At 40.6% G+C, this 27,709-nt stretch overlaps 1 protein-coding gene across 6 annotated transcripts in view; it reads left to right on the top strand.

Annotated features, from left to right (window-relative positions):
• Positions 1 to 27,709, top strand: part of C1QTNF7 (C1q and TNF related 7) — a 114,768-nt gene that overhangs the window by 15,415 nt on the left and 71,644 nt on the right. The window contains exon 1 of one of the 6 annotated variants that reach the window (XM_082728721.1): positions 18,791 to 19,099. The exons of 3 other annotated variants lie outside the window; for them this stretch is intronic. The gene's annotated coding sequence lies outside the window, so the exon portion shown is untranslated. Of the gene's footprint in view, positions 1 to 18,790; positions 19,100 to 27,709 lie in introns of those variants that run through there. 2 more of the 6 variants (XM_082728725.1, XM_082728718.1) reach the window with 2 other exon arrangements.

Genomic DNA, 27,709 nt, shown 5'->3' with positions numbered 1-27,709 from the left:
AACTGATTTGTGTCTATTTGCAAGTAATATTTTCCTTCTGTACATCCAGGTATATACGGTTCAGAGGGCTGCTTTGATTTCTGGAATATTAGCTTAGAGGAGAATGAAATCTAATATAAAATATAATATTAGCTCCAAATACCAGCAGAATCTGTGTTAAAGAAATGATTTCTATTTGGGCTGCCATCTGTAGGTATTATTCCTTACATTCAAATAAGGGACCAACCAAAACATTGTTTTTCCTTCCAATCAGAAAGCCTAGAATTGCTGATGCAATGTCCACATGAAAGAGCCAATGACATTTCATGTTGCCTTTAAAAAAGTTTAACATCATATTTTAAAAGAAACTGGCCAGCAAGTTCATTCCAGGACAAGTTTTAGATTCTCTGCAAATCAAAACGGGTAAGACCATAAGAGAGACTATTTAGTTTGGACAGACAAACTGCCAACATGCCCATAAAAGGAAGAACTGGCTGAGCATTTTTCTTTTGGCTCTTATTTCCAGATTTTCTTCAAAAGTTAGTCTAAGAAACATTTGAAAGAAGCCATGAGATATACCCATAAAACACAAAAAATACCTCAAATAGAGCTTGAGTCTCAGACCAATTCCATCCAGGGATTTTGTGGTGATTCATACAAAATTCCTGTCTATGATATCCTTAACTGATTATAAAAGTCATCAGAATAAAGGAAATGTGGACATTTGCTGAGTGCCAGTTGTGTGTCTGACATGTCCTTGCTGTTAGACAAGCCTTGTCTCAGTCTGTCTTCCTAGTCACAGATATATAAAGATAAATAGATATAGAGATAAATATATGGTACATCTTTTTTATTAAGATTTACTTATTTATTTAAGAGAGAGAGAGAAAAAGAGCATGCGTAGGAGCAGGGGGAGGGACAAAGGGACAAATTCGATCCCAGGACGCCAAGATCATGACATGAGCCGAAGTCAGATATTTAACCCACTGGGCCACCCAGGCATATATATACATATATATATATATATGTATATATATATATATATTTTAAAAGAGTTCTATGAGGTAAATAGATATATTAACTATTTTATCATTGTGGTTTAGAGCATATAGATGCATATAGATGAAATTTCAAATGATAGCGCATAACCAAAAAGAGGATGTTTTGAGGCAATTCTAATCCTTGGAAATCTGAAGCTGATCTTTTCTGTGTTCAAAGCTTCACTCAAGGTACATCCCAATATTTGTGGATCTCTGTGACAAAGTGCCACTAGCCCCTCCTCCTCCACAGCTGTTTTCTGGAAGGCTGATTGTGTGCACTTAATCCTCATCAAAACCCACCTGCCAGCTGGGGAAAATGAGGCTCAGAAGTCCCAAACTTCAAAGGAGAGGCGGTTGGACAAGGTCTTGAAGGAAGGAGAGGACCCACATGTCCAGTGGAAAACAGAAAAGACTCACATATGTAGTCCCTAGTGAAAGCCAAGCAGCCCTGTTTGATCAGAGTTCTGGAAGTCATGAGATAAAAGTTAGATAAGGTTTGGATAAGAGTTCAAACTGTGAAGACTCAAAGCAGGAGAGGTAATGTTGACTTTAGCCTCAAGGAACTGAGGAACCCATCAGAGGCTTTTGAATGACGGAGACAAATGAGATACAGAATTTCAGAAGGATTAATCTGGCCACTGTGTGAAAGAAGGACTTGAAAGTGGGGAGGCCAGATGGAGAACTTTCCTCAGGATTCCATGACAGTCTGAAGGCCATGACTGTTCGGAGTGTCCGCAGGCCATCTGGGCTCTGCTGTGTCCTGTTCTGGATGAAGCAGGCATCTTTAGGCTATTCATGTTCCACCCAATGGGCTCATGTTGAATGGGCTAAATTTCACAGCCTTTGATGTGGAAATGTCGTCCTGACAGTGCGGGAATTCCAGGAACTCTTCTAGCCTAGAACATCTTCTGAAGAAGGAGCTCCATTACACTCATGTTGACCTTAGGAAGCGGGAAGACAAGATAAGGGGAAAGTCACTGAGGGAAAAATGTGCTTGTCTCCTAAAGAATTTCCCAATGCTGTAGGACACAAGTTTAAATCAGCGCCCCAAAGCAGAAATGTCAGAATGTGAAGGACTCATTTGAACTTTGTTAATACTTAGAGAACAATTTCCCAGAAAGATACTGCTGCCTCACTCCATCCCTGTTCATGAGTGCAAGCACATCACCACTGGATTCTTGCTTTTATTAGAGCAAATTTTAGAGATCAAGGCATTAGGAATATTCTGGCAAGGCCTTGCTTAGGGGCAGGTAATAGGTCCCTGCTGTTTACAAGTCATAAAAATTCAAGAAGACTGTGTGAGAAAAGGGTCTGGAAATCTCAGATCGAATCTCAGTTTGCTTAGCCAGATGATACTGGGCAAATTCATTCAGCTGCAGAATGGTAATAAAAACAAGAGGACCAGATGAAAGAATATAGGTGGACAGTCTCATACTAGAAGGAAGGAGCCCACACAGCAGTAAGCAGGGCCATAATTCAATACCTGCAGGGCCAGGCAGGAGATGAAAATGAAAGCTGTGGACCCCAGTGAAGACCATGGAAGCTAGACCCTACCACTCCATCCTAAGAGGGCACCAGCCACCAAAACAGTCTCAATTTATTTTCTGGTTTTTAAATAATAGCAGCTAATTCAGATTATCAGTTAAGCCCCAAACAAAACATTGTATCAAACTTGGCTGCCAGTTTGTAAACAAGGACTGACAGTTTGCACACCCATGCTCAAACCCCATGTGGGCCACCTGCTAATCCTGTGGGTTTAAACAAATTCCACACCTTCTCTGAAGCTTTCTTTTGTCATCAAAGAAATGTGGATAATAAGGCCCATGCAGAGGGGAATGGTGGAGATGAACTGAGACTAAGTGCAGGGGGCTCCCCAGCAGGTGACAGACTGCACCAGCATTAACTCTTTAGTTGCTGGTCTGCCGAGAGGTCTGGCCAGTGGGAGGCTGGCACAACAGCTTTTACCAAAGTCCACCATCTAGTGTCCAGTCCCCCATACTGCCCAATAAGTAATGACAGTTATTTCTAAGGCTCAGTTAAGCTTTGTCTTTTATGCCTGCTCCTTACCCTCCAGAATAGTTCTCACGGCACTCAAAACTGCTCTGCATCAGGAGGGACAATGTATGAGAACGATGGGCCTATCTCTGACTCTTAGAAGACACATGACATTTAAATGACACCTCATAGGACAGAGTGATGTGGTTAGACATGGGTTGGTCTCTGCAGCCGAGGGACCCCTGATGTGCTTGGGTTTAGCATCAGGGGCCTGGCAGCTGCAATAACCATGGTCTGGTCTACACAGGCCTCAGGCAGCCATCCTCTGGATAGGGAGAGCTTTAGGGCTAGGGAAGATGACCAGAATTGCAGGGAATGGTCTATGGGCAAAAATAATCTATCAATCTCTTAAAGCACTTCTTGCAAAACAGGTACTAGTGGTCTATGTAAAGTAATTCCAAAGACTGATTTAGCAAATCCTGAACCTCTGCTCCTGTGGAAAACACAGGGTTAGGATCCTGCCAGTTTCTGGTCACAGTGTTTCCATCACTGCATCAATATATAACCTTGTTCTACATGTGTTTCTGTTTAAAGGCACTTTATTTAATGTGTATTGCCAATTCATTAACATAGAACTCATGGTCAACAGCACTGTAACTCATGCCTGAATAAAGTTTATCTTACATAATTTCTCCATAAGGCACCTCACAGCCCTCTTCGGCTTAAGAGCACTAAAAACACCTGTTATGCTTGGGAGCCATTTGAACAGCAAAATCACCACCACCACCACCCCCACAAAAAAATTAAAGTGCCCAAAACATGGCACTAAACAGACTTGCAGAAGAATACTTGTTTATAGTATGAGAAACTGAAAGAGGAAGATCATGTGTCACCTGGTTTGATCCCAGCTGGGAACATGCACATCAGGGGATCCAAATTTTTGCTGCTCTGTGCATATCTGCAAATGGCCATGGAAGTGCCATGAGTATTGATTTGCATTCACCAATAAATTCCAGCAAGTAGGCAAATTCACAAATACAGAATCTGAGGCTGTTTCCAAAATCGATTCACACACTTACATATGAGACCTAACATTTACAGATAAAGTCAGCCCAGCAGAGCTCTGGTCAATTCATATCAACTCAGTGTACATCTAAGACCTGCAAGTATTAACGAGCCCAGAGGAGACAATGGTTGACCAAAAAAAAAAAAAAAATCCATTGTAAATTTGTATATCTTTTTCTCCAAAGGACATAAACCCCAAATGAAATTATCCCTGAGACAGCTTTCCCAGATACGACATCAGCCACTTGCATATTTTAGCATTCAAAAATTCCCAAGAATTAAAGAAAGACGATTTAGAAAATCATCTTCCTGTTGAATCAGACTCTTTTTCTGGAACTTTATGAATTGATCCTAGTTCTGTCATTGGGAACTATACAGAACAAGGCCAGCCCTCCTTCCACATGATGGTCTCTCAAATATTTGAAGACACTACCAGGTCCCTCTTCCAAGACAGCTATTTCCCAATTTAACATCTCCATCTGTAATAATGTCATTTTCTTGGAACATGCTCTAATCTCTCAGAAATTAACTGCTATCACCCACTTAGGCCCTAGAATAAAATTAGTAGCCTCAAACTCTGCTGATAGCACAGTTAACTTAAACAACTTAACTGGGGAGTAATTTGGCAATATATACGACATTCTTTAAAATAAGCATATCCTTCTACATCTTAAAATTTATTCTAAGTAAATGCTGAGATTTTGTTATGAGGATGTTCATTACAGGGTTCTTTACAATTCCAACATGTGGAAGTAATCTAAACATCCCAAGAATAGAACAGCATTAAGTACAGCTATTAAAGACTACGTATCCATTAAAGTGACAATGTAAACAAACCTAAATTGACTTACATAGCTACTTATAGAATCGTAATAGAAGATTACAGAAGAGTGGGTACAGTCTGATTACATTTTTATTAAAACATCCATCTGCACTCCCAGATGAAAAGAAAAAATTCCCCAGAATTAAAGAAAGATATTCCCAAGAGTTTAACACAAGCCCTTGAAGGCTTAATTTTAAGTGTTTTCCTTCTTCTTTATTTTTTTCTATAATAATCTACTACATTCATAATAAAGAAAAACAATTCTATTTAATGTTTAAAAAGATTAAGACAATTCTGATTGTTCTCATTGCTTTCAGGAAAGAGTCCAAACACCCTGGCTTGGGACATGAGACCTTTTATGATCTCACCTCTTAGGGTTGTTTCCCTAAAAAGCTACACACACAAACACATTCTAAAATGCCCCGTATCTGTATCCTCTTTTCCACCTTATACCGTCTGTTTGATATGTCCTTTAGGTTTCAAAAGATTTGGGGAGATTATCCAAAATTATACCACTAACAAAGAGCAAATCCAGTCCAGGCTACCTGTTTCTGGAGCCCATGCTATCTCCCCATGATCCAGATGAAAACCTGAGACAGTCAAGGTGATATCCGTCTAATCATCTTTCTGCCATATTTAAGTTCAGCATAAGCAAACATTTAGACTATTTATGACATTGTCTGGGGGAGAGAAAAAAGCCCTGAAATAGAGTTCTTTCCATTGCCTATCGACAGAAAGTCAACAGGATTCCTTAAGTGTGTTATTCCTTTTTGAGAAGGATGATCGAGGGTATTTGGAGTAATATCTTAGCTAGACATTAAACCCAGTTTGCAAACATATGCCCTGTGTAGTCAGATTTCACTAATATGGTCTACTTTGACTTCTTTGTCTCTTTCATCATAAGAATTTAATATTGAGTTTCAAAATCCAAATGGCATAAATAAATTCCAGATGTCTCCCCAAATCCCTAAATCTCACATTAGAATGAGGAGAGACACAGCTATACATGAGTAGATGGTTACATTTTAATTTGCTGAAAACTGAAGGGATCTCTGAGCAGTTGGTCAGACTATCTTCCATGAAAAAAATACAGAAACTCTTGAGTCTCTTAAGGAGCTGAGTCCTCAAGATTTATAGCCCAGCTGTTTGACATATGTTCTGCTTTATTTCTCCCCAACTTGGGCAAAACAGCATCATCGTGAACGTGGGGCCCTGGGGACAGGCTGTCTCCAATCCAATTCAATTGATGACTTAAAACAAGTCACTTAACCTCTGTATTCCTCACTTTTCTCACCTGTGAAATGGGGATATTCATAGTACCTACCTCGTGGGGTTACTGGCAGCAGGGGTTGGGGTGGTGAGTGGTTTAATAATTGGAAGTGTTTAGCACAGTGTCAGCCACACAGCAAAATGCAGTTATTGTCACCTACCAGGTATGTGTCTGAGGAGCTGAGTGAGGTCCTCAGTGGCTAAAAGATTCTTCTCTTTTCCATCTTGATAAGCTGGGGTAAGTCTCCTGAAACTTGCATTGAGAAGACTCATCCTTTCTTCTGTGAGTGACTAACTAACTTCAGATGCAAGACCCTTCCCCTAATCCTGGCCCCAGACCACATAGCCACTACCTGAGTCCACGTTCCTGATCTCAATGCCTGGGCCACACCATCCCTCCCGTTTTACATCCAGGGCAACACCACACATGAAAATGTAAAAGCTCTGTCCTCAGAGGACTTGTGGAGGGAACTTAACATCTCCAATTAACTAAAGGAGATTTTATATATATATGTATATATATACATATACATACATATATATACATATACATATATGTAAACATATGTATATATATATAAACACCAAAGAATCATAACAATGCTCAAAAATACTAGTTTTCTTCCCTCATTTCTCCTTTACCATTAATGACTAGTATCGATGTTTGCAAGAAACATATAATCATACGCATAAAGACCTCCGCTGCTAACCTTCAAGAGAGAATTTACAGTCTGTATATCCTTCAGCATCTCAGCCTCACACTTCCAGACCATGTGTCCATACCAGAGGGCAACCTAAACAACTTGGCACGATTTCACACTGGGTGTGTCTTTTCACCTCTCTACGGCAATTGAAAGCTTATGTGAGGGGCGCCTGGGTGGCTCAGTGGGTTAATGCCTCTGCCTTCGGCGCAGGTCATGATCCTGGAGTCCTGGTATCGAGCCTCATGTCAGGCTCTTTGCTCGGCAGGGAGCCTGCTTCTCTTCCTCTCTCTCTGCCTGCCTCTCTGCCTGCTTGTGATCTCTATCAAATAAATAAATAAATAAATAGATAGATAGATAAATAAATAAATAAAAATAAATTAATAAATCTTAAACTATGGAAAGAACCTAGATGTCCATCAATGAATGGATAAAGATGTGGTATATATACACAATGGAATACGATGCAGCCATCAAAAGAAATGAAATCTTTCCATTTGCGACAACATGGATGGAACTAGAACGTATCATGCTTAGCGAAATAAGTCAAGCAGAGAAAGACAACTATCATATGATCTCCCTGATATGAGGAAGTGGTGATGCAACATGGGGGCTTAAGTGGGTAGGAGAAGAATCAATGAAACAAGATGGGATTGGGAGGGAGACAAACCATAAGTGACTCTTAATCTTACAAAACAAACTGAGGGTTGCTGGGGGGAGGGGGGTTGGGAGAAGGGGGGGTGGCGTTATGGACATTGGGGAGGGTATGTGCTTGGGTGAGTGCTGATTCACAGACCTGTACTACTGGGGATAAAAATACATATTTATAAAAAATAAAAAAATAAAAAAAAGAACACTTGTGTGATATTCTGATGGTTACAAATCCCGTTCACATACATCACCTCCCTTCCACTTCGTCTCAACTCCATAGGTAGGTATTATTATTACCGTTGCTATTATGGCTGCTATTGCGGTAATTCCACATGCTGGGAAATTAAAGCCTCAACAAATGAAAAGACTCGCCCCAAATTATGCAGCTGGTCTGTGACTCAGTAAGGGTTTCAGTCTGGATTGTCTGTGTTGCCATTCCATGCTTTTTTCCTACCAAACTCCCCTGCTAGAGTAATAGGATTCAAGATCAAAAACCTGAAAAGAAACTTCATTGATTCTTTGCTGCATCTCTTCCACTGGATGTCCTTTTTTTTTTTTTTTTTAGCTTTTGATTTCCTGTTTTCTCTGATGTTGCTGTGGTTGGCGAGCTGAAGCTCAGCCGTCTCGCCTCGAGGCTGGAGAGGTTTCTGTAGGCTCTAACGATCATGTGCTAGATGGTTGGTTTAAGGAAAAAAAGACATGTTTAACTGGTGTTTTCTTTCGGGCAGAATTGTGTTACATTGCAGCCAAATAATGCCTCATCTAAAAGAAAAAAAAAAGAACTATTCCAGAAAGTTTGTTCAGAAAGAAGCAAAATCTTTTGCAAAAATGAAGCATTATACACAAATCTGAAAGTATTTCAGACTGAGAATAGGATGGCAATGTGCAGTAGAGCTGTGTCAGTTAGGGAATGTACTTGAGCCCATGTAACAGAAACCCACCTTCAGCGGCCTGGCCAGATAAAGATTTATGTTTCTCATCTACAGTGAAGTTAGTTTGGAGATATGCAGTCAAAGGTTAATATGATGGCTTCAATGTCATCAGAGGCCCGGGTTCCCTTTTGCTCTTGCATCCTGGAATGTGGCTGTCTTTATCATGATCACAAGATGTGTGTTCTACATTAATGCTATGATTGTATTCTTAGCAAATGGCAAAATACAAAGACTAAGATCTGAACAGGTGACACAACTGTCTTTCACCTTCAGGAAGCTTTCCCAGCAACCTCTTCCATCAACCTCTGCTTATATAATCCTTGTCCCAACTGGGCAGTCACATGGCTTCCCTTGCCACAGGGAGCCTAGAAAGGGGGCATGACATGGTCACCTTGCCTCCCCAAACAAATAGGATTTCTGTTAGTACAAAAGAAGGGCAAGATGAACATTGGGAAGCAACTGACAGAGTCTTGCAAAAGAGCTACCATTCACTGAGGGCCCACAATGTGTTAGGCACAAACTAAAACAAAGCTAAGAAAGAAATAACACTATCCTTACGTACGAGAAATTATATCCAAAGAAATATAAAGTATGAAATGAGAGGCACTGTTATCAGAAGATCACTATGTGTATTTTTCTCATGTGACAATGCCTGGCACAGAGTAGACATTCAAAAATGGCTTCAAATGTTTCCCTTCTCTTTGTCCTCTCTCTCAACTTAAATTAGAAATGCAATGCCAGCTTTAACTTGGAATGTCTTTATATTTGCATTGTCTAATTAATCTTGTTATGATCTAACTATGGCTACTGTTCTGGCCTGTGCATTCATATCCCCCAACCTTTGACAAACATAGTACTGCTGACTCTATTAGATTATGTCAAATCTTTCTGGCTTGATATGTTCTCTCTTTTTGATTGGCTCTCCAGAGATATAATGATACTGTTTTCACTTTTAATTTCAACAGTTGGGACACAAATAGACTTTGGCTTGGTGGCTTATCAGCCTCCTCATGATGCATGGCACTTAGTAGGGACTCAATGATATCTGTTGAATGAATGAATCTTCCCATCATCATTTACCAGCTGTATGATCTTAGGCAAGTTTCATAACCTTCCCTGAGTAAGAAAAAAAAATAAATAAATGTTTGTTGTCCTTACAAGCCACTGAGATCTGGGAGTCATTTGTTATGTTATGGTATTATAGCTATAATAGCTGATTACTACAGCCTGCAGTTGGGGGAGGGAATTCACGGAAAATAAATGTTCCGTAGATAATGCCAAAGACATTTACTATAAAACAGTATTCACACCATAACAAGACACATTGTGTTTCTAGCATTCATTACAATTAAAGGACAATCTTGAATTCTAATAATCACACATATAATAAACACTAAAAAAATGACACACAAACTTCCCCAAATCACAGAGATTTTTAGAGCATATATAGATCACCAACGTGGAAAAGAAATGTTTTCTGGGCAAGCATCATCTGCAGCATCAGTGAGCAAGCACATGGGATGCCAAAGATTCAGAAAATACCCTGAGTGCTTATCTCACCACACAGCTGCACTATAAATGTGTTTGGTTTGGATCATGGGAAACAATTAAACCATCTCTCTGTTGGGAGAATAGAATGGGTAAAGAATCTCTCTTTTGTGAGGCAAAAATCGCATCTCTTGATTGTCAGTAAAACCAAAGCTGGAGTAAATTTGGAAATCTGACATATGATCACCTGGAACTTTATCCCTACCAAAGTATAAATACACGCCAGAGTACTTTGGGGTTTTCCATCTTACCTGACACTCTCGTTTATTTGACTTCTTTTCATGAAACAGCCAACAAAACAGGAATTTTGGAAGCCACAAGCATGTGTTTGGCACCATATATATGTAAGTTCATACGTAGGGTGTGAGTCACAGCCTAGTATCTTTTCAAGGCATTTGTCAAATAGTGAAGGATAGTTCTCAAGAGATTTCTTTTTTTTCAGGAAGCATGAACGACTGGGAATGCATTTGTATACTTTGGAATTAAACAGACCTGGATCTGATTCCCAGCTCTCCTGTCTAATAAATGTGCAACATTAGGCACACTACTTATCACCATTGAGTTTTTTCTTCATCTGTGAAATGGGAAAAATAATGCTTAAGTTAAATCAAGTGAAATTGCCGCATTTGCTGTCAAAAGAAGCCAAATATTACCAATTTCATGTGCTTCAACCTATACCCGTCTCACAGAACTAAGTTCAGCATAGAAAGCCAAGTCCGTAGATATCTACTAGTCACAACTCCTTTTTTGCATGTGACAGCACACTGCTGGAGATATCTTAGAAAAAAGGAATCCATTAGCTCGTGTATTTGGTCAGTTTAGGAATGACGTTAGCTTCATGCATGGCAAAACCCAGGGGTTCAGATGATGCTTTTTTGATTTTGTCATACATGGTGGACAGCATGACCAATGATGGTCTTTAGTAGAAGCAAAAGGAATTTCTCTCTCCCAAGGGATGCCTTTCTTGGATTACATGCTCACCCTTACCAGTCACTGTTTCCAGATGTGTCAGATGGCTTACTCTACTTGGCCCAGCCTGGTTGACTTCCTCACTTCAAAGAAGGTGGCAAGAGTGAAGGGCATTGTACAAGTTGGTGCAGTTAAAACCACATAAGATAGGGAAAGTGTTAACCAAAGAGTGTAAGAGAGCTAGGTAAGCAGGAAAAAAAAAGATACCCATTACATTATGTGCAATACTTAACACAGATCCTGGCATGCAGAAAAGGCACTAAAATTAGCTAAAGCATTTCCTACACAATTTTCAAAGGATATAGGAAGTAATATTTACCCAAAGATAAGATTTCACCTAAAGATAGGGTGACCAACTTTTCTCCATTTGCCCAGGGCTCTTCTGGTTTAACACTGTAAAGTATCACGCCCTGGAAAACTTGGTCCCAGACAAACCATCTTGTTTTGTCTGGACTATCCAATTCTAGAACTCTAAGTCCTGCATCTGGGGAACCCCCTCAGTCCCAGGCAAACCAAGACAGCTGGTCACCCTGCCCAAACACGACACTTGTAAATATAAATTTGTTAGCTGCATTTAAAGCCTTATTAGGTGAGTTTATTAGTTGCTGCTTCTGTAGAAGAATGATGTGCTATAGTACATCTCAAACTGGAGTTGGTCCTATGGGGAAAATACAAAGATCATGCCTGCTTGATTTAGAGTTACAGGATCCATAACTTTACTCTTCTTCCCACTCTGCTTTCTTGGTTTTTCTTTCATTGTGTCTTTCTCCCTTTTTTCCTTTCCTCACTTTCTTTCCTTCCTTCTTGCCTTCTGACTGATCTTTCGTCTTTCCCTCTCTTATTTTTCTCTTTCTCTTTTACTTTCTTTTCTGGTGACATATTAACCTTTCAAACTGCATATGACTTAGATTTTGTTTGAAATCTTCAAAGGAGCTGTTATGTGTTGTTTGACTGAAACAAACAGGCCACAGTAAATTCATTTATCCTGGACAATGCACCAAGCAAATGGAAACTTCATTGCTGATTAAAGCAAGAAGTATTCGCATGATTACCAGGATTTTCCAGAGACAGCATGCTCAAGATATTGAGAGCGAAGAATGAAACCACTAGGAGGGGGGAAGACAGAAAAGATGGTGATGATTGTGAAATGAGGAAGATGGAGATTGTAAAGACTTGAGATTGTGTTCTTCCAAGGGCCATTTCGGTTTAAATGTTTACATAGGGGTTACATCTACTACTACTGGAAATTGCTGGGATTTAGAAACTCTTTCTTCTTTTGAATCAATATTATCATTAATTAAGCAATGTAAACCAGGAAATCCTTCTTGGTTACAAACTATGCTTTGAAGCCAGGCATGTATTTGAGTGTTCTCAATCAAAACATTAAAATAAAAATAGAGAGAAAGCAATTTCTCATCTTCAAAGAGAGCTATCAGTGGGGAAAACTGTCTTTGGAATTGTACTTTGAAGAATGATGTGCATTTTGTTGTCCTGATTGAAGCACTGAAGTTCTAAAGAACTAATTGCATTTTAGAGACAAATCCAAATAAATGCTCCCTGATAGCAAGTTTCCACCCACAAGTTAGGCTCATCGACTCAGGACTTCTACAAAATTTGGGTTCTCCAAATATGAGTATTCACATCACTTTCACAATTTCTGTCATTACTTAGTACCACCTGTGTCATTTATTTACCTAACATTTTCCTGCAAATTTACTTTTTTAATAAGATAGACTAAGCTGATGCAGCCAATGTGACTCATTAGGGCTTGTGAATAACCTTTGTGGGAAGAAAGTTATCACTCGCAAGAAAAGCAGTACACCATAGAGGCATGAGTAAAGGATAGGAGATTCACCACCTGGTCCTCAGGTTCGTTCTATCTTTCGGTAACCTTAAGATTTGGGATAAGTGACTTCAGTTTTCAATCTATATGGTTGCGAGGATTAATTAATTGAAAGAATTGGTGAATAGTCGTTAAGATTCTCTTTTTAGTCCATTAGTGAAGAGAGAGAAGACTTACATAGTCCAATAGCTCGGAAGATGCACTTTGGGAGGAATTGTGTCTTTAGCTAGCAAGGGACAAAGGATGTATCATCATCTTTGCTTCTAAACTGGCTTCCCCCCTAGACTTTAATCACTTGTGGCTAGTCAGTCCAAGATAATAATCAAGAGGGGGAAAGCAGTGCTTTACCAAAATTTTATGAGTCTTTCCACACAAGCTGAGCTGATTAAGAGCCCAAGTGAGAAAACAGAGCCCAGAGTTAGGGAGAGGCTGGAATGTCCTTCTTCTAAAGAAAAGCCAACAACAAGAATTTTAGATAATTTTTTTTTTTTTACTCTTCTGCTCTTCTGTTATTTTTAGTATATAGGTTATTTTTAGGGTGTTTATTTTCTATCTGACACCATATTGAAAGCATATTCTTTCTAATAGCCTTTTAAAATTTTCATGCATTGTTTAGGTGTACAATTGTATTATCTGCCAATAATGATAATTTTTTTCTTTTAATCCAATCCTTGTACCTCTTACGTTTTGCTTCCTGTCTTACTACATGTAAATCATTTTACCACTATCTAGGGATGATTAAAATAGTTTTGCCTTTTTCATACACTATAATAAAGATGACCTGGAGAATGTAGCAACTAAAAGCCCAAGAAATAGCTGAAAATATGTTACAATAATTTGTAGGTAATGTGACAATGCCATGGAGAAAGACAATGGGTAAAAAAAAAAAAAAAAAAAAAGCATACAGAAAAAGATATCAGTGAGCAATATTCCAACTGAATAAATGAATGAACACAATGAAATGCAAGAATCAAAACCTGGGGGCACCTGAGGGGCTCAGTGGGTTAAGCCTCTGCGTTCAGCTCAGGTCATGATCTCAGAGTCCTAGGATGGAGCATCACAGGGCTCTCTGCTCAGCAGGGAGCCTGCTTCCCTTCCTTTCTCTCTGCCTGCTGCTCTACCTACCTGTGATCGATCTCTCTGTCAAATAAATAAATAAAATCTTAAAAAAAAAAAAAAGAATCAAAACCTGAATGTAAGGCTTCAAGTATGAAATGACATGAGGAAATTATATCAATGAGGATTCAGGTAGAAACTAAAAATCACCCTAGGTAGGGATTAAAGATGAAAAATCAAAGCAACAATGAAACAATATTTCAATGAAACAACCATTGAAAGAACTGTAGGCAATCTATACATAGGACCAAACTGCATTGACTTATACAACACACAAATGAATCCATGCAAAACTAGTGAAACCTGAATACATTCTACAATCTAGTTAATACAGTCGTACTGATGCCAGCTTCTAGTTTTGATATATTACAGTGATAAAAGATTTCACTATTGAGAGAAGCTAGTTTTTGTTTTATTTGGTTTTCATGCAACTTTTTTTTTTTTTTTTTTGCAAACTTCTACGACTCTATAATTCTTTCTAAGTGAAGAAAAGGAGGCTATGGAACCAACAATTGAATAAAAGACCATGCTGTTTTTCTGAATATCCAGAAGTGCAGGATTGCTAGGAAACCACACTAAAGTATGTGATTCCAGGATCTCACCCAGAAGCTCCTGTAAACCTTGCATCAGTTGACTGTCCTCACTGGGACCGCAACTGCAACTAAGGGATGTCACCTCATTCATTTCTGCCTTTTACGTGCCTATGTGTGCTTTCATTGGATGATTCTAACCAGAGAACTGACTGCAAAGGTTTGGGGGAAATCCAGATTCAGGCTTCTAGTCCCTGACCTAGAAGAGAAAGTAAAAAGGTCCAGGGATAATACTGAGTTAAAAACTTATATCCCAGCCCATTGATATTAAATAAATACCATACATTTATCATCCAGTCTTTGAAAAGAGGATTAGACTGATACTGGGTGGCTCAGTTTGTTAAGCGGCTGCCTTCGGCTCAGGTCATGATCCCAGCATCCTGGAATCGAGTCCCACATCGGGCTCCTTGTTCTGTAGGGAGCCTGCTTCTCCCTCTGCACTCTGTCTGCCTGTGCTCTCTCTCTCTCTCTCTCTCTCTGACAAATAAATAAATAAAATCTTTTAAAAAAATTGAAAAGGGGATTAGAAGAAGGAAATTGGTCAAATTTTTCAGTTTGTAAATATAGAAAATTCATAAATAATTTCATTTTCCAGCATAGTTTCTTGGTCTTTCTGCCAAGCCATCTTCATCCAAAAGAATTTATAATAAGCAAAATTTTATAAGATTTTTCCAGCTTATAAAACAATTTCACACGAACTCTTCCATTGGCCTACCAAACAAAGCTGAGAAACAGATAATAATAAAACACATAATACTTATCTAGAAATTTCACTTGTTACCACATTTCCTTTCAACCCACCAATAAAAGTGTGTTCTTTGTAGTTTTCTATATACAAGACCTGTCTTTCCATGCCCTTGCACATGTGGCTTCTTTAGCTGGAAATGTCTTTCCTGGTACTAATTCCTCCTGGAAAGCCGCATGTCTCGCTTTATCTCTTTCCTGAAAGAGACCAAGGCTAATTGAACCTGAACAGGAAGCCTCCCTGTGTGCTGAGGGCCAGGCTGTGCTGCCCTTGCAAAAGTCCAGGGATTGGCTAGCAGGTATGACCCAAGATCCATTCCTCAGCTACCTCTTCTTACTCCAAGAACCTCACTCTTGATGAGCCAAATCTAACTTCCCCATTCACAACTGCAAGGAGAAAAATTAATTTGGTAGTACACAGGGGGCCTAATAAGAATCTACCATTAGACTGCAGTCCGAGGAGTATGTTTGCCAGTCATACCACTACTGCAAATGAATCTTGTAGCTCCTCTTTACTACTATTTATTTTCCATGATTCACCAATTCCTACTCCTCCTTTCCTTCCCTGTAGGTTCTCATGTTAGTGATCTAATGGCTAGAGACACTTTACTGAGCCAAACACCCTTGCCCGCAGTGAGCTTATAAACTAGTGAGGAAGACAAATATTATGTAATTATCTTAGAAATAATATAACCAGGGGCTCCTGGGTGGCTCAGTCATTAAGCATCGGCCTTCAGCCCAAGTCGTAATCCCAGGGTCCTGGGATGGAGCCCCTCATTGGGCTCCCTGCTCAGCAGGAAGACGACTTCTCCCTCTCCCACTCTCCCTGCTTGTATTCCCTCTCTCTGTCTCTGTCTCTGTCAAATAAATAAATAAAATCTTAAAAAAAAAAAAAAGAAAAGAAATATAACCACTGAAACAAGTACTGTAGCTATAAAGCAACATTTATAAAGTTTTAGAAAAGGAAAAAAAGTTATGAAGGAGAAGGATAGGACAGTATAAGAGAGAGCTAGGGCAGGTGAGGGGCGGATCAAAGCAAGCTTCCCTGTGGTAAGAATGCCAGTTGAGTTCAAGCTTATGAGAGAGATTTATTCAGATAGAGGAGGCCGGGAGGAAATCAGGGAGAGAACAAGAACATTCTGGGCAGACGCCCCACAGCTGTCAGCCTAAACTCAGGGGAGCTGCAGGGGTGCCTGTGGGAAACCACACAGCTTCCTCAACCTTCCCTCCCTTCTCACCAATACCACCGTGACATGAGGCAGCTGAGCTCAGAGAGCAAGAAGGAAACATAGAGGTTTATGGTTCAGAATCCAACAGAGGAGAGGAGGTGGAGGCAGACTGTGTCACGAAAAGAACATGGTACTGGTCATCACAGTTTACAGGTGGACACTGATAATTATTAGCTTTGTGACCTTGGGAAAGTCACTACCAGCATCTCAGAGTTGTCAGGAGGATTCAGTGAGAAAAGAAACGAGTAGGGCCTTCGACCCAGTGAGTGCTTAATAAGGTTAGCTTTATCTGCTCACTTTCAAAGTTCATAGGTTGAAGCCCTGACTTATAGGACAATGTGACTATATCTGCAGATAGAGTCTTTGGAAGTAACTGAGGTTAAATGAAGTTATAGGGATGCAACCCTGCTCCAAATGGACTGTGGCCTTATATGAAGAGGGAGAGGGGTGCTGGGATGGCTCTGTTGGTTAAGCAACTGATTCTTGGTTTCAGTTCAAGTCACGATCTCGTGGGTTGTGAGATCGAGCCCCGAACTCCATGCTCAGCAGGGAATATGCTTGAAGATTCTCTCCCTCTGGCCCTCCCCCCTCAAATAAATAAATAAATCTTTTAAAAAAGATTATGTCCTTCTCCCCTTTCTCTCCCTCCATCATGTGAGGACACAGTGAGGGGCAGCCATCCACAAGTCAGGGTAAAGGCTCTCACCAGAACCCAACCACGCTGGCACCCCAATCTCAGAATTTCAACCTCCAGAACTGAGGAAAATAATTTCTCTTGCTTAAACTACCAGTCTATGATAGTTTGTTATGGTGGCCCAAGCCGGGTCCCATAAAGCCCAGTTAGAAAACTGCTCTTAGAGATGATAGAGTGCAAATCTTAACTGCAAGGACATTCAAATAATGAATTTATGAAACGGCAAAGGAAGGGAATAGAATAAATGAATAGGACGGGGGGGATAGGCTTGAACATTTTCATAAATGAGCCTGATCTCAATCCAGCTGCTGTTGGCTGTGACTACTTCTGAGATGCACACAGTCTCACATGGGTCAAAACACTATGGATGACTTTCTGTGTGGTTGAGCAAAACCACTTTCTCCTGGTATTCATTCTTATTGTTGCATGAGAGATGGGACACTTAAACTCTAAGAAAGAAGACCAGTAGTGGCCAAAAAGTGGATCCAAGCACCAAGAGACAGCATGACAAGGGAAGAAAAGCAAAATATGCTCTTTAAAGGGAGAAGGGGAAAAAAAAATGCAAGAACCCAGGATCCCTGGCACCCAGAAGTGCAAGCCAATGACAAAAATGGGAAGAGGTGATGGCACCATACCATCAACAGTGCTCTATGTGTGAAATGCTATGCCGGATGTTGGAAAATAACTACTTCACAATTTCAAAACCTACAAAGGTTGATAAGCACTATTTCCATAAAGACTCCATTTGATCTCATCAGAGCAAAATGAGGCAAGCACAACAGGACAGGGATTATGTCCCCAGGGAGGAAACTGTGGTTTGGAATGCTTCATTGGAGTTCCCTTGGCTGGCAAGCATTAGAGGTGGTAACCATGCCTCTATTTTCTGATTCCAGTCCCAGTGTCCGTTCTGTGACAAATGTCAAGACATGCTCTGTATTTTTGCATCTGATCTTGACGTGGTTTTCCAAGTCAAAATTTTCTCCATGTCCTATCTCATTCCCTGACCAACATGACCAACTTTTTGGGAGGCCCCCAAAAAGTCCAGGATGGCTTCTTCCAGAACACAAAATAACATTGAATGGATTATGAGAACTGAAGGAAGAAGAGAACCATGTAGATGGGGACCTACTGACAAAAGCCACATGGTATAATGACTTCCTCCTTGGTGAGACTGTCCCATAGCGATCCAGGTACTGTGAGGCCACACAAGGATAACTGCTGTTTTGATTCCCACTTTGCACCTATGAGAAACTGAGGCTCAGAAATATGAAGGACCTTGTCCATGATATTCATTCTAAGCATCAAGAGTCAGATGACAAACCCTTGTGTCCACCTCCCTATAGGGGAATGAGCCCTGGCATGACAGCCAGGAGGCTCTTGGTTTCCAATCCTTCCACTCACTTCCCATGCCATCCTGGTCAAACCTTGTAAACCCCAGGCTTCCGTTCCTTCCACTCTAAACTGAAGGGATTGGACTGCATGGCCTCTGAGAATGTTCTCTAAGGTGGCTGGTAAAAAAACAATCACAAGTACTGGAACACATTTTGTCCAGACTCTTTGTGCTGTTTCCCAAATATAATTCAGGGAGTCAGCCAACAGATAGAAGAGAATATTTATTGTTGCTGGTGAGGTCGACGGATACTTTTTTTGAGCTCGATCACACAGGAGGTCTGCAGGCCACAGCGTCATTGCACGTCATGGGCCCTGTGTGCTGCTCCCTCTCTCCCCGCTACTGCTCGAAGCCTGGGAGAACGCTTTTGAAACCAATCAGGAAATTACTTATCAATCTGAAGCCCCACAGAGTTATGAGTGCTCCTCGCTGCCAAAGGGAAGGGGATTTCGAGTGAAAGCTCCACATCTGTGTGCAGTAGAATTCAAGGACTCCAGCTGTTGGAAGGTCTTGCGAGCAATGTAAGTAAACAGTCCTCTCTCCCGATTGAAGTGAACTTCTTCAGGCTTTTTTTTCTCCCACAGATGAGTCTTTTGGCTCACATCCATGTTGAGTTGTTCTCTCTCTGTTCATCTGTGAGGTTTGGGGGTGTTTACTGACTGGGGCTTACTCAATGAACCATCTCCTCTGGGGGATACTTCTGCTGAAAAGAGGAGAGAAAGCGAAAGTCGTCAGAATCGGCTTTGCTTGGGAAGGGTTAGTTTAGAAAAGAGCCCTTGACTTGGCAGCTCTATTCCTTAATGACTATAGATCCATAGTTAAGGGGACTGTGACACTGACATGGACACTTGTCAGGGCTTCACCCTGAAACACAGAGTGGTCATCGGGTCTGTGCCTACATAATTCAAATTTAAGGTGTTCTCTTCATTTTGATATACCGCAGGGTTTTAATTGAGGAAAAAGGGAAACATTAAAGTTTATACTGTCCGGTGAAGCTTTTCTTGCAGTGGTGTAAATCTTGTGCTCAATTTAGTTTTGGTTGGGGGTGCTGATTAATTTACTGTTCATTTTATTAAACAAATGGGCTCGACATTTTACACTGCTGTGGGGAGGAGAATGCATTCATTGCAATGCATGAGTGTAAACATTTAGGCTGTGTTGATAAAAATGTGGGTTTGTATTAATAGTAATTGTGTGATGGGATTACATAACTTCATGCGTAACACATTGTACTGGAGTATATTGCTTTTAAAGATATTTTAAATCAGATTGTGATTTAAGAACTGAAAAAGTAATTGCAGGTATATAGCTAATATAAAAGAAATAGCTCTGTTTTGATCAACCTTTGTTCCCTGAGACCCTACAGCTTCTCCAGGAACTTGAGAGTCCTTTTCCAAGGGTTCCTCATCAAGAACACTAGGGTTTCAGGGAACTGGTGTCCCAAGATCTCAGACTCTGCATCAAACTATGCATCTCGCAATATGTCTTGATTCCGGTTTGAATAATAAAGGCTCACACCCTCATCTTGGTTCTTCTACTCCCTGGAAAGCTCCCCTGAGCATAAAAACAACTGCATTTAACTCCGGTTGATATCTGACTTCCTTTCTTCCCTTTAAACAATTTTGGTTCATGATTTGATGTCCTGTGATAATAAGACTGGTCTTGTTCCCAATATGCTAGGTGACTTACCTCCTCCGTGCGTCAGCGCCAGCACAAGCATTAGGCATGTCACAGGGTCAGTCAGCTCTGCGTGGAAAGACATTTTAGCTCCTAGGAATTTATAGCAGCCTATTTCCTATGTAGCTACCCCCTGGCCCCCTGCCTGGAGCCACTTTTAGTCTGAGGAGATCTCTAACCTCTCACCTTTACTTAATACATGTTATATAGCTAATGTGCTGAAAGCCATAAAAACAAGAGGTGAGATGATGCTCCCCTCCTAGAATTAGCATGTCTACAGTCTGTACAGCCCAAGACGGCTTTTGTTTTCATGGCAATAATTAAATAATTCTGGGCACTGGCTGTTGGACATGTGCGGTGCAGTAGATCATAAAATGGAGGGATACATGCTTGGAATGTGAAAGGAAATTATCTAAACATTGGGAAATATTTACTGAGTATTGACCATGCACTTGGCCCTCTGCTCACCCTGTCTCAAGTGGTCTTGGGAGCAGCACGTGAGGATACATCCCAGAGTGACCCATGTGTTGGTCACTTAATGCCCCGTGCCTTGGTTTCCTTACTATGAAATAAAGGTAAAAACCTTGGGAATCATGTGAAGGTTCAGAGTTAAGAAAAGCAAAGAATTTTTTTGTCTCTCTTACAGGAGAAACTGAGGTTGAGTTTAGCTAAGTAACTTGCCCATGGCCACAGGTGATGGCTGTAAGGGCTAGGATTTGGGAGTAAATGATCTGGCTGCATCAGACTGGAGAAAGGGCAGTTTTTACCAGCTTCCCTCATGCCGTTGGGTTCTTTCCTGTACATCTTTATCCAACCCTCATGGTGCCTTCTGGATGAAAGTAACTGACCGTTGCCCATGAAGATTTCAGACAGGGAAACAAGCTCAAGACTTGAACCAATTTGCTCTAGGTCACACACTTAGAAATCAACAGGGCTGGGAGCTAAGTGCAGGCTTTGGAATTCCCAGGCTTGTGGTCTCTTCAAGACCCCATGCTCTTGATGGGGGGGTGGGGGGTGGGGTGGGTGAACGACGGTCAGGCCCATATTGCCTCCCTGCAGGGGAGAGTGAGCTAGCAGAGGATGACCATGCCTGGCATCAGTGAGGCCTCAGGTGTGCCTGGCCCGGTGCCTCATTAATTAAAGCAGGTGCCAAAGCCCCTTTATCAGTAATTCTCCAGAGGATAGGATGTGCATCAAACTTTAACAGTCACTGTCCTCAGCCTGTTCTGTAATTTGGGAAAGAATGAAGATTGCTGTATCCACCTGAAGAAGGTGAAAAATTCGGTTAAATAAATGAGATGGGGCATTTTCCTCATTCAAATTTTTGGATTACACTGAGGTCAGAATCAACCTCAGTTCAGAGTTGTTTACTGTCTTATTTATAACCCTGTGCTTTCTTCCTCTTTCCACACATGTCTCCTTCCAAGCGCTGTGACCGTCCGAACTGTGTCATCAGCCTCTTGACTGCACCAGCAGAGGGGTAGATATCCTTCCCTTTGTTGGCTTTTTACTATAAATCAGTAGTGCTCAGTAGAATTCATCACCCTATTAGAATAAAGTGAGCTATATGTGTAATACGAGAAATTTACTAAATAAACTTTACACAGAGAAACTGGCAACTTGGAGCATTTACTGTGCTGAATAAAATATTATGAGATTGCTTTCTCTGCAGACTACTACAGCACAGATAGAGGCAAGCCAAATGTGTCCTCAAAACATGTGCTGGGAACTTCAGCTGCCTCGGAAAGGGGTCATAGAGGGCGTGGTGGAACAGGAACCACTGAATGCTGGAAATAATTTCCAGTGGTGGCAAATGTCAGGAGTTGAAGGGAAATAGCCACAGTTTTGAATTCTGGTTCGATCACTTTCTAACTGCAAGACTCCAAGTACATCACTTACCTCTCAACTGCATGTAACCGACAAACAACCCAACATGGTGCCTAGCACAATGGCTGCCCAATCAACAGGGGTTACTTTTCTCCTTAGCTCTGGTCCATTCAATCTACAAATATTAACTGAGCACCTACTATGTGCCATGCATTATTCTAGATATAGCTATGAACTAGCCCAAGTCTCTTCCTCCATACCTCCAGAGAGGGTGACAGTAGACACATAAATCAGGATGTAACCGCTGAGACTGGGAAGCACTGTAGAGAAAATACAAAATGGTGATGGGGTAGAGTGACCAGCCATAAATCCATGGGGCTTTTTTGAGACCTGAAAGTCTGTTCTGTCATTTTCTTTCCTCACCTCAGCATCAAATGCCAGGAGAAATTTTATGAAAAGAAGGACAGAAAAATTTCTGAACCAAACTACTGCAGTTATTTCTTTCATTGCATCTTCTGGGATTTTTTCAAAATATTCTTCCTCATCAAAGATTAATCAGTAGGTCCTAAGTGCATGAAGATTAATTAATGATTCTTCTTAAAAAGTTCAAATCATCACAATTCCTAGGGATTACATTGTTGGAGAGGAGAAGAACCACCGCATGCAGATTTTTAGGGATGAATTGTGCAGCTTCACAATGACTTCATGTGTGGCTTGAGTCTGAAATTGTACATATGTTAGTGCAGCCAACATGCGAAGCTGCCAGAATTCAGCCGATCCAACTCTCTATTAGCCAAGAGTCATGTGTACAGCTCTGAAAAAACAATCCATGGTCTGTAATGTTTCCTTTCTTAAAATGGTGCAACAAACCTCACTTGGGTTTGAGACAGCATCTCTCCATAGTGAAGTTCACAGTGCAGATAACTTGTACCAGAGGAGCCTTTGTCTTTCAATCAACCCACTATCTGTGGCCAGAATATTCTTGGCTGTAACAATCCAGATGACTGTCTCATTATTCCATTATGCCTTTATCACCATCATGTAAACCCCAATTATGGATCCACAACTTAGAATGAAAATTCTGTGTACACAGCAAGACAAAATGCACATGTCCATGTTTTCTATTTTCCAATAAATTACTGGTATTTTTCTGTTTAATTTATAAAAATGTGGTCTCTCCAAATTGCAGATGTATTTCTAGAAATTACTTTGAAAACAAGGTCCCAAGTTAAAATGCAATGACTGAAAAATAAGAGCAAAGAGGATGAGATTAGGACATTGAAGTTAATTAACCAGTAGTAGAGAGGGTTGTGGGGTAATTCAGTGATGCTCCTTGGGACTCCAAACCAATCTTGCCCAGAGAATGATGGTGAACTGCTGTCCTGAAGGAAGAGAAGGGGAAGGGTACTACTGTTTTTCATGCACTTTTATGACAGATACTACTCACGGCATTTTAAGTATATGACGCCCTCATCATGACACTTCTGTGGCTATTATTTGCTTGTTCTACAGATGAGGAGCTGAAGCTTGGTGCAGTTAAGTTACAAGGAAGTTCAGCACCAACTAGGAAGTGGCAGGACAACCTGAATCCAGGACTTCCCTGTTGCGCAACCCACTCTACTACTCTGCTGGAGAAAGATAAAGGGTTTTTTCACCAAGCCTCCTACACACATGCAATACACAGTCTATTTAAGTAAAGAAAGAATGTATTGCAAGTTTTTAAATGTTGAAATGGCCTCCTGAGGGAAGAGGTTGAGGAATTGTCTTCTTTGGAGGTCTATTAAACCCAGATTGGTTATCATACATATCTGGTATGACTTCAGTGTGGTTCTTCCACAAGGTGAAAAGAGCCAAAATGATTTCTTAAGGCCCTTTCTAATTTTTCCAACCAAAGGCCAAGTCTACATCCATGCAAGACAAAATGGCAGGTCTGGTCATCCTGCTCTCCTTCCCAGACTCCATGCCAAGTTCTTTGGCTGGAGTGATGTCCAGGCTTTCTGGTAATACCACATTCACTTGGATCACAGGCTCTGCTGGCCATTTCCCCACAAACAGGGAGGGGACCCAACTCTGGAGCCCATTTGTGCCCAACCAAAGGAACACAATTTGGGTGAATCTATTATCTAAGTTGATGGCTGTACTTCCAATGTTTCAGAACTACAAATCGGAACCAAACTGGCATGAAAGAATGGAACATAGTTAGAAAATAGTAATGTCTTCCAAAATTCTGCGTACCATGTGTATCATTAACACTTGTGAGCATCAGAAAAATCTAGTTCCTTTCACATGTAAGGGGTTTATTTTTCTCACTCAACAAGAAGCCTAGAGGTAGATGATCTGTAGCTATTTCAAAGATGTCACCAGGAAACCAGGCTCCTACTGTCTTCCTGCTTTGTTCCTGTTGGTTAACACATGGCTTTCGTCCTCATGGTGGCAAGTCAGCTGCTACCCCTCCAGGTTTTGAGTTGATATTCCAGGAAGGAAGGCAAAAACCTTCTTGCCAAACTTTTCCTTTTTATTTGGAAAAGAAAGTCCTCTTCCAGGACTTTCCATGTACCTGGGCACCCCTTGCTACAAGGAGATCTGGAAGTTTGTGTATTCTGTCTTTAATATAGAAAAAGACAGAGGGTGGGAGTAGATTGGGGTGGGTTTTGAGAGAGTCAAACCTATAGTACTTGTCAAAATATTCCATAAATTCCCTTTCTGAAAGCAATTAATTTGGAATTTGATACATAATAAATATTATATAAACATTTGCTAGATGCATCTATTTTGATACTTTGAGCATGAAAATATTTTTAAAACAACTGGTAAGGGGTAGGGAGGGACAAGATTCTACCCAAAGTACCACAGAGTAGGGAGCAGAAGTGGATCTGGTGTCAGATCAAGGTCTAAATTCCAGTTCATACATAATTAGGTGTGGGATGTCTGTAGGACTTCATTTATTTGTATTGAAAAGAGGAGTAATGAGGTGGGGGATGCCTGGGTGGCTCAGTCTTTAAGCATCTGTCTTCTGCTCAAGTCATGATCCCAGAGTCCCTGGATTGGAGTCCCTGGAGGGAGCCCCAGTCACGCTCCCTATTCAGTGGGGAGTCTGCTGCTCCCTCTATCCCTCCCACTGCTCCTTCATTCTCTCTCTTTCTCTCTTGCTCACTCTCTCTCTCTCTCTCATAAATTAATAAAATCTTTAAAATATAATAAAATAAAATAGGGGTTATTGGGTCTCCTGGATGGCTCAATCTGTTGAGTGTCTAACTCTTGATTTCAGCTAAAGTCATGATCTCAGAATTGTGAGGTCAAACCCTGCATTGGTCTTCCTGCACAGTACAAAGTCTGCTTGAGAGTATTTCCTTCTGCCCCCTCCCTGCTCTCTCTTTCTCTCTCTCTCACTGTCTCTCTCTCTCAAAATAAATAAACAAATCTTTTTTTAAAAAAAATAGGGGTAATGATAGCCACCCATAAAATTACTTTAGAATTAAGTAAGATATGTAAACTTATAAATAATATACCATATAAAGAGTCTGGCACATAGTAAGCACTCAAGAAATGATAGTTCTCTCTTGCTTTGTACTTTTTATCCAGCAAGTGTGTGAACTTCATGAGCTAAAGTTGAAAAATCAGCTCTTTGATTGCAAGAAATGAGAACAAATCCACTAAACGGTGTGTACCCTTGCTCTATCGGTGCACGCCAAAATTCTTTCATTTGGGGCTTCATCACATTATCTTAGCAAACCAGACAAAAATGTCCAAGTGATTTTGTTTTCCAAACTGCTTCATACACTTCAAAGTGCCATCTGCTTTTGACTTGTTACAAAACAGTCAACAGAGCCATTTGGTGACATTTTAAAAAGTGACCCATGTTTGTTACCAAGGGACATGATTCCTAGAATTTGTACAATTTGTTCTGTGTTGTTGAGATGTGAAGTAAAGGCTGCACAGAAACTCTCAGCTGTTTCAATACATTATCCTCATCCTAATCCCTAAAGCCAAGGGATTGTGTTTCTTTCCATTTTAATTATCTCCCCATGTCATTCCAACCTTTCCAGTCAAAGGTGTATATTTAGTGCTTATCACCTTATAGTCACCACTGCAAAATTAAAAAGAGGAAATGAAACAAACCGAAAAGAGTTCACAGCTTTGCCAAGTCAAAATCCACCCATCAGCCAAAGTCTCATGTCTGCACTATGGTCAGGTGGAAAAAAAAAATGATAGAACTTAACTCAAAGTCATTTGCTTTTGTTCACATATGAGTGAACCTCTTAAAGTCATCTTTAGAAAGCCATTTAACTTTATTTCCCCCATCCTTACCTGGAAAAATTAGCGAACATTCCTGCCCCTCCTATCCCACTTGGCTGATATGAAGACCATTGAGATAATGTACTAGATGTGCCATTCAAAATAACACATGATATATTCAAGTGTGTTCCAGCATTTCCTGTCCATTGTAGTACAATTTGTACCATATCATACTGCATAATGAATTGCATAACCTTAACTGGTTTCCCTCTGATTTCTCACCTTATTTTCATCTTTCTTGACAAGAGGCCATTGCTCTTCTGTCACTCTCTCTTCCATACCTCAGTGTGAATGTAGCCAATTATTCCTGGTTTCTACCTGATTTCTAGCTGTTCTGACTAAATATCCAGGTCTCTGCAGATTGACCACCTCTTTTCCTGACTAGAATGAAGCTAAATTCATTTCACATTCATTGAATACATGCTTACTTATTGGATCAGAAGTGATCCAAACAGACAAAAATCCCTGCTCTCCTTGAGATTACATTTCAGTCCTCTGGCCTCACCAGTGTAGGCACACTGATGAGGACACCTCGAAATCTGATGTCATGTTGTCTCCTCTCACCAAGATCCTTGCCCCCAAGTTTCTATGCTCTGCTAACATGGACTCATGAATTCCTGCACAACAGTCACCATGTAAATCATGGCCCAAATAATGATAGTCCTCTGTTAAAATCACATATATTAATAGGGTCCAACTTGAGATAACATTCAAATGATGGCTGCAATCTCTTGTTTTCCCAAAGTTGATGATCTTTATGTAGCCAGAGTGTTGCTAAGTTCTGGGCAGAGATGGAGAGAAAGCCACTTTCCCATGGTGAGTCACCTGGCTCTAAAGTAGTTGTGGTTGTACCCAGAGATTGAAATCTTTACTGGAAATATCTTCCTAAAAAATTTCCCTGGAAACATTTCTTTCAACATCTGACATTAAAAACTCTCTCCATAAAGACTTAAAACCAGTCCCTGGGCAGGAGACAGAAATTCTTTATACCATTTACTGTCCATATATATCCCCCTCCCCATTCAGATATCTGTGCACACACATCCCCATACCTCTCCTTAATGGTCAATATCCAACTTATAGTTGGCCTTAGCTAGAACATCTAGAAACCAGTGAAATCTGGACAAGCTATCTAAACTGTTGTTCCTCCAAATTAGTGGAGTTTGGAAATAGTTATTTCCATCTACTCCCAAGGACAGAATGGCCAGGCCCAACTGAATACCTTCAGGTAACATCTTCTAAAGCACCCTTAGAAAAAGTTGATTTGCTTTCTTCACCCTTTCTTGGTCTGCACATTACCTTTAACCCATCCAATCTACTTTCCTTAGAAG

This window comes from Mustela nivalis (assembly GCF_964662115.1).
Source record: "Mustela nivalis genome assembly, chromosome: 4".
NCBI classification, from domain to species: domain Eukaryota; kingdom Metazoa; phylum Chordata; class Mammalia; order Carnivora; family Mustelidae; genus Mustela; species Mustela nivalis.
The sequence above is the reverse complement of the archived record's forward strand: the minus strand, read 5'-3'. Positions and strand labels throughout refer to the sequence as shown.